The 8,190-nt window shown below is 37.6% G+C and overlaps 1 long non-coding RNA gene across 1 annotated transcript; it reads left to right on the forward strand.

Annotated features, from left to right (window-relative positions):
• Window positions 1-5,699: 5,699 nt before the first annotated feature.
• Window positions 5,700-6,226, forward strand: LOC124153615. Its single transcript, XR_006863706.1, has 2 exons — window positions 5,700-6,096; window positions 6,186-6,226. It is a non-coding gene; the product is annotated as an uncharacterized LOC124153615 (long non-coding RNA).
• The last annotated feature ends 1,964 nt before the right edge of the window (window positions 6,227-8,190 follow it).

The raw sequence follows: 8,190 nt of genomic DNA on the forward strand, positions 1-8,190 counted from the left end.
GTGTGTATATGTTATGAGGGGTCGGCCGGAGACTCAATGGCATCAATTAGTTCAGGGAACTTCTTTTTCCCTGGCTTCACTCCATCTTGGTTAACACTCCATGTCTTTTAGCTCAGCTCAACAATACTATTGTACATATTTTTCATATTTAATTTATTTTTATATTCAATATTTAATTTGCAATTGTATATTATATAAAATCTTATATCGATAATATTCCATAATTCGTCAAATCCTCCGATCATTTACTTTCTGATTCATTTATTGAGTCAGCAAAAATTTTGCAGATAAAGTAGAATAAACTTTCCTTTGTTTTGTAGAATGAAAACAGTATTCTCGAAGTTTGTTCATTAATTGGTAAATTTATGGAAAAACCACACGAAGTCTCTGTGGGAATCCCCCCCTTCTTCCTCGAAAGTTCTGCCTTCGGACTGCAACTACATCGCAGGCAATGTTTTGTACGTTCAGTATTTTCATGTTCAATGTGCAGCTAAAGCGCTTCCTGATGCACGTAATTTTTTAAAGTACATATTCAAATAAAAGGTGGTAGCACTTTTTCACTTCAATGTACCGAAATTCCCCCATATAACACCTGAATCAGGTGAACTTATTTTTAAGTACATTTAACCATCCTTTCCTATCACTGATGTCTTAATTAATCATACCTATACCTCGATTTGTGAAACGGTTGAGGAAAGATTTATCAATTAGGCATATTTCTGTTGGGCCACCCCCTCTTCTAGGCTAGGCCACTGCTCACTTGTTTTTCCCCCTTCCCACACCACCTCCAGATGGGAGGTGGTGTGGGGATGTGAGTTTCTTGGGCAAAATCGTTTACATTTGTCCAAGGTACAATTACCTATATCGCATTTCATGCTTCCCTCAGAGTATGCAACGTTATGCTGACCGAGTTGATGAACATAAGTGATACCTCAAGAGTTGTTATGATAGAACAATGGTGGCCAAGGGCACAGACCAGTAGCCAGGGGAGAGATTTTGTGGACTTAGTTCCCCCCCACCGGAATGATGTAACCCCTAGTGTCCATTGCCCGCGATACATATGCTGAGGATGACACTAGCTCAGGCTCTCCAATCCTCCGAAACTTCTTTCGATACAGTTACAATTAATGTCTGTCGCAAAATATTTTTATAAAAAATGAACCGATGATCGTAGCCCGAAAGGGCTAATAATATTTGGGAAAAATCGGGCGAATTTACGTGAAAGGAGACCAAGCCATACAAACTGTCAGTTTTGGTAAAAAAACGAACGATGGGTATGTATGATTTTCAGCACTAATCTAACTAAAGTTTTCGCTAATTAAATGAAATGCACGGTTTTCATATGCATGCGAATGTGCAGCAAAGAACACCAGTACATGCAACCGGCATACCGCCAAAGAACTTCTCCCCCGCCACCCATCCTGAAAAAATTTCTGTCCATGGGCCGGGCCAATCGCTTTCTTGAAAAAGGTCCCATCTTAGATAGAGATCCTCTACTGAGTAACAAAATGCACATAATAAGATGCTATTGAAAGTAATGAATTAACAAATTTATGAATTAAATACTGTAATAATCTGCTGCTACTTTATCTTTATTACAGTTATTATATTTATAACAGTTTTTACGCTCTTATGTCATTACCATGCTTTCAATAATGATAAATGATGTAGAAATAATTACATTTTTAAATATAAATGTTAAATTACGAATTAATAATAAATTAGGAGAATATCTACCTTATTTGTAGAATATTAAAAAATGCTGAATTCGCAAGTCAATGATTTCTAATAAAGAATGAGAGAATTTACAACATCAAATATGTTTTATTAAATTTATGATTATATTAATAAGTCATTATTCCTGATGCATAATAGAGTATTTATTGAAGATGTATGCCAAGACGCTCCAAAAATGTAAATGAACCGATTCATTTAAACAATGCACGAAAAATATTATATCTTCTCGAAGCCGTACCGAAAGACAACAATACTGTTGTCAAAGCAACACTCATATTTCCGTATATCAGCGTAAAAGAGAGCGAGATAGAGAATAGAGATAGAGAAGCGTTGCAGTTTTGCAGAAGCATTTGAAAAGATGGGGCAGTGCTGTAAGTTAAAATTTCACTTTATCTCAGTGTCAACAAAAACTGCGATTTAATTTAAAATATTGAAGAAAAAGAATGAAAAAAAATTAACCGAGTATGGGTAAATAATTGGCATCTCCATCCAGTCCCATTACCGCACCACTATTAGCAAATCGAAACTTTCTCATCATATAAACACATTATTTATAATTAAATATGATGTCCCTTAGCACTCTGATATCGATGAAAGGATACTTAATTAATCTCACTGCAATACAATGTCGTTGGTGACGACGCAGGAAATTTTTTTAAAAGGATGAGTTAATTATCCCCTGGCAAATGCAATTAAATATACTTGCCGTCTCTTCCTTGCAACCGAAGCAATACTACCCCGAATTAGGCATTAAAAAAACAGTGAATGCTATAAAATCAATTGCATTGAGGAAGCCATATAATCTTTTCATCGCAAAATAACTCAATCGACGATGAAAAAATGGAATTGTAATATATTGATAACTTTCATTGCTCTTCTAGGCTGTTGTCAGCGAAAGAAGGAGGAGAAGATAGAGGAGAAGGAAATACCACCAACCGCCACCCCTCCCTCTTCCCTCACCTCTTCCCTTACCCCTTCCCCCTCCTCTTCCTCTCCTGCTTCACCTTCCATCATCTTATCCCTTCCCTCTCCTCTTCCACTCCTGCTTCACCTTATCCCACCCTTTCCTCTCCTGATTCACCTTCCCTCTCCTCATCCTATCCTTCTTCACCTTCCCTCACCTCTTCCCTCACCCCTTCCCTTACCTCTTCCCTTACCCCTTCCCTCTCCTCTGTCTCTCCTCCTTCACCTTCTCCGCCCACACTTCCACCAGTTTTGGGGACAATTTTTGACCCCGGGGAAACTAAAATGGGAAGATTTTGGATTTACTTTCAAGAAAATTAACACACAGTGTAAGTGAAGCACTTTATAAATTTCCTTCTAATCTCTCATTTGGTGGAAATAAATTTAAGTTTTTGTTTTCAGTAATTATCGTTGAAAAATTGCTGTAATCAGGTAAAATCTATGAAAACTCTAGAAATATTGTCTCCTAAATTTTCAGTAGTATATACCTATGTGGCTGCTGAGGCGGTCACGGCGGCATTTGAGAACTTTTTATTGCTTACTTGAAAAAAGTGTCTGTGTTCTCTATCTTGTGATGTTCCACAACTTAGACAGTTTTCTTTCCTTCTTGATCGGTAGTTTAAATTATCGAATACCACGGCTAAATGCTATTGGAGCAGATAATTACCTAAATACACAGTTTTATAAATAAATATTAATAAATATATTTTTCACTGAGTAAAAAACTCAAACTTTTGAAACTCTATTATTCGTTGTAACGATTTGTTGAATTCTTTTTCAATATAAATATCTTTGATATGTCACTTTTGTAGCGAAAGAGATTTTACTTTTCATCTCTCCTCTTGACGGAAGAAATAAATTCTAATAACTGATCGTCTGGAAAATAATTAACAATTAGAGGAATGGGATGAGCAAGGTATTCATTCGGCAAGAAATCGTGCTTGGGTAATATCAGCAGACCACGAGACGCGACGTCGAGAACCTCGCAGGAGGAACTATATCACTTTGCGGGATAAAATTTATGCCGGATTTTCTCATTTGAAAAAAATTCGTCGTGGATTGGAGGAAGGATTTCTTTACTAACTATTCATGGAATGTAACGAGAGGATCCAAGTCAGTGCTTGATATTCTTAAATTAAATCCCTTCAATTTCTACGATTCGAAAATATCTCATATCTTGCCAGGTGGATCGTTGAAACCCCAGGACCACACATCCGGATTGTATATTAATCCATGCTCGGAAAATTTTACTAAATAACTAGATATTAATCATTCATCATCATTGGTCAACAATCTTAAGATTGGTGATGGTTTTCCGGGTTTACACCGCGTTGATACATGTTTTGCGGACGACAGTTTCGGGCGCGTTCCAGCTCCCGTTTTCGGGTCCAAATGATTTGCAGATCTGTCATTTGGACCCGAAGACGGGAGCTGGAACGCGCCCGAAACTGTCGTCCGCAAAACATGTATCAACGCAGTGTAAACCCGGAAAACCATCACCAAATAACTAACCGCGGAAGCCTCCGTAATAATCTTAAGATTGGTTTGACGTAGCTATCCATTTCTCTCTCCTTTCCATTAAACTTTTTATAGCGACGTATTTCTTCTCTTTTACAGCCTTAATACCCCGTCCTATGTTATTTTTTCGTGGCTGTTGCTTGCCCTTCTTCTCTTCCACCTAAGCTTCTAAGATTGTTTTCATGAAATCATGACGTCTCTTAATGCGGCCAACTAAGTTGACGCATCTTCTGCTTGAGGTGCTCAGGAGGCTTTTCTTTTCTCCAACTCTGGACAGAAATTTTTTCAGGATGGGTGGCGGGGGAGAAGTTCTTTGGCGGTATACCGGTTGCATGTACTGTTGTTCTTTGCTTCACATTCGCATGCATATGAAAACCGTGCATTTCATTTAATTAGCGATAACTTTAGTTAGATTAGCGCTGAAAATCATACATACCCATCGTTCGTTTTTTTACCAAAACTGACAGTTTGTACGGCTTGGTCTCCTTTCACGTAAATTCGCCCGATTTTTCCCAAATATTATTAGCCCTTTCGGGCTACGATCATCGGTTCATTTTTTATAAAAATATTTTGCGACAGACATTAATTGTAACTGTATCGAAAGAAGTTTCAGAGGATTGGCGAGCCTGAGCTAGTGTCATCCTCAGCATATGTATCGCGGGCAATGGCCACTAGGGTTTACATCATTCCGGTGGGGGGGAACTAAGTCCACAAAATCTCTCCCCTGGCTACTGGTCTGTGCCCTTGGCCACCATTGTTCTATCATAACAACTCTTGAGGTATCACTTATGTTCATCAACTCAGTCAGCATAACGTTGCATACTCTGAGGGAAGCATGTAATTCGATATAGGTAATTGTACCTTGGACTAATGTAAACGATTTTGCCCAAGAAACTCACATCCCCACACCACCTCCCATCTGGAGGTGGTGTGGGAAGGGGGAAAAACAAGTGAGCAGTGGCCAGTGGCGGATACAGATGGGGGGCGCGCGCCCCTCCCTTGCGGGTCCGGCCGTATTGCCAAACATTGCAGAACCACAATTGTGAATTTTTTATATCATAAGATGGCATTGTCTTATATATGTGTATAATTACTTTAATTAAAATTTTATTTTACTCTGCCTGTGACTTGATTATTTTTTATCACGATAAAAGTAAAGGCAACTCAATATATCTTTTGCGCCCCCCCCCCCCTTGAGTGCTTTCTGTATCCGCCACTGGCAGTGGCCTAGCGTAGAGGAGGGGGTGGCCCAACAGAAATATGCCTAATTGATAAATCTTTCCTCAACCGTTTCACAAATCGAGGTATAGGTATGATTAATTTAGACATCAGTGATAGGAAAGGATGGTCAAATGTACTTAAAAATAAGTTCAGCTGATTCAGGTGTTATATGGGGGAATTTCGGTACATTGAAGTGAAAAAGTGCTACCACCTTTTATTTGAATTTGTACTTTAAAAAATTACGTGCATCAGGATTCAATACGAAGTGACTGCTGAAAGGAAAATCAAAAATTTTAGGAAAAATGGCCAATCAAATAAATTTCCCATTCGATTTACATTTCAAGTAAGGAGCCATGACAAATGAATTTCTGATATAAAAATATACCCCCTAGTTGGACTTTCAATGATATCAGGCAAACAGCAAAGATGACTGAGGAAGGCTGTTCCATTTTCTGTCACCTTAATTAATTTATAATCAAGGTGATCACGGTGACTACCTATATTGCTCTCCCCACATACTCCATTCACAATGAACAAGAACTTCATCATTAATTGTGGCATAATTAAGTGGCCCGCTTAATCCATGACTTTTAAAATGGTAACACCAGCAAGTGCTAAACAAGACTACCACGTTTAATAACAGGAATTTGTGACTTGGTACCTTTTAAATGAGAGGGCTAAAACCTATCCTTGAAACAGTGATTTTAAAAATGAAATTATGCTCACAAGTATTTTTCTAATTTCAGGAAATCACGATGTTTTATCTACTCTTTCAATAATTTGTGAATGTGTTGGAACTACACATGGTCCGTACCATTGTACAAGAATATATGGATACTCACAAGAAAGAAGCTAAATATATGGTGAGGCATATGATGGAGGTAATTTCTTGTGCATAATTGTTTTTATTCTAATTGTTTATTCAGTGTAACTTTAACTGATTGAAGAGGAAAAGAAGTGAAATTAATGTTTGTTTATTCACTAAGATCAAATCCCGAGTGAAGCCTTCAGACACCCCCAAACAAAAGCCCTCAAAATGCAAGGTGGCCCAGGGAAATGAACTTGACCCCATACCCAGAATGTGTGATTTATGTATACATATTTACATGCCTGTGGCTGGGTTAAAGGTGAGCTCTATCCTTGCCTAGAATATCAGACTTCTAACCAAACCAAAGTTCCCTCTTAAATCTCAAGTGGACATATCACCACCACTGCAGGAAGAAAAAATGGCAAATCTCACACTCCTTCTCCATTGAGTATGTTCTTTTCCCTACTTAAAATTTAAAGAGTTAATATTGGCTCTTTTTCCAATTCCGTGCCTACAGTGAGATCTTCATTTTCAGAGAGGGAGAAAGAGAGTTGATTTCTTCCTCAATGTGGGTTACAAATGAGCATTTAGAAGTTCAACACAATATTTTATGTTCGTTTCCAAATTTTTCATGATATTATAATTTCCAATTCGTATTATCTCGCCAAGCAAGTGTGGTCAACGGTATAAGTACCTTTTGGGACACGGAAAGGCAGAAAATGTTGAATGGCAAGAGTAATTATAACCTATCTAGGCACCTCCGTAATAGCAGTTATTTAAGAATTCTCCACGGTTTCCTTTACCAGAATGGATCTGATATACCCAGTGGATGATATATATGATGTTCGAGGTCCTGAATTCAAAATATCGCATACACCTAGAAAAAAAATATCGGATAAAATATTTTTTAACCCATATGAGAAAGACTTTTAACATCTGGATTCACTAAATGTATTCTTTTGGGACTCGAACGTGGTGATTATGTCGTAAAATCATCCAGCCTTTTACGTACAAGGTATACTTAAAAACGAACGATTTTTTACCTTGCGCTGTTACTACATCTAACTATGTCGCAAATTGCATGATGTGACTCAGAAAAGGAGTAGCAGCGAAAGCTACGTGAGTTTGGAGCGGAGCGTGCGAAAAAATCTCATTCGATATTTTTAATGTGATTTTAGGTTTCCCCGCCTTTCACAATGGATAACAAAACTGTCGGCTCAGTAAGTCTGGCAGAGGAAGACTCCCATACTCCGGCCGGAAGCAAAGCAGCAGTCACAGGATGGGGAACAACAGTGGTATGTACATTCCATTTATTTCTATCCACAATATTAAAATATTAACATGTTTTTAAATATCAGAGTTTATTGTGAATACGCCTTTCGGAATTTTATATATTTTAATAGTAAATTAAAATAAATTATAGATGTGGGAATTACACCCCACTTGGATATCTAAGATAGCTCATCCATGCCCAACGGAGCTAAGATTGATTTTCCGAATTCCCAATATAGGGGCACAAGCCATTGATTAACTAAAAAAATACAATTTGATAGATGTTACGCAGTAAATATTTGCCATTAGAGTGGGAATTAGCATATCCATAATTGTTATAGAAAGTGCTATTCGGTGTCTACATTAAAGTCTATAATATGTCAATTAATTATTACTCTTAGCCCAGTAGGTATTGTGGGTTTTTTCACGGCTGTTGTTTAATAGCTCTACCTTTCAACACGCAAGACTTCACATACGGTATATCAAGAACGATATAATAAAATGAACTCGGTAGTAAGATGTGGGATATGACACTCCACATGGAAACGTAAAAAAAAGGTCTTCCAACGGAACCAAAATATTAATTCTCCGTGTTCAAAAGAATTGGCGAAAGTCACTTGTTCGTTCCAAAAAGTAAATTCTTTCGTTCCAAAAAAAATAAGTTTCGATAA

The sequence above is a fragment of the Ischnura elegans genome, chromosome 1 (assembly GCF_921293095.1).
Source record: "Ischnura elegans chromosome 1, ioIscEleg1.1, whole genome shotgun sequence".
Taxonomy (NCBI): domain Eukaryota; kingdom Metazoa; phylum Arthropoda; class Insecta; order Odonata; family Coenagrionidae; genus Ischnura; species Ischnura elegans.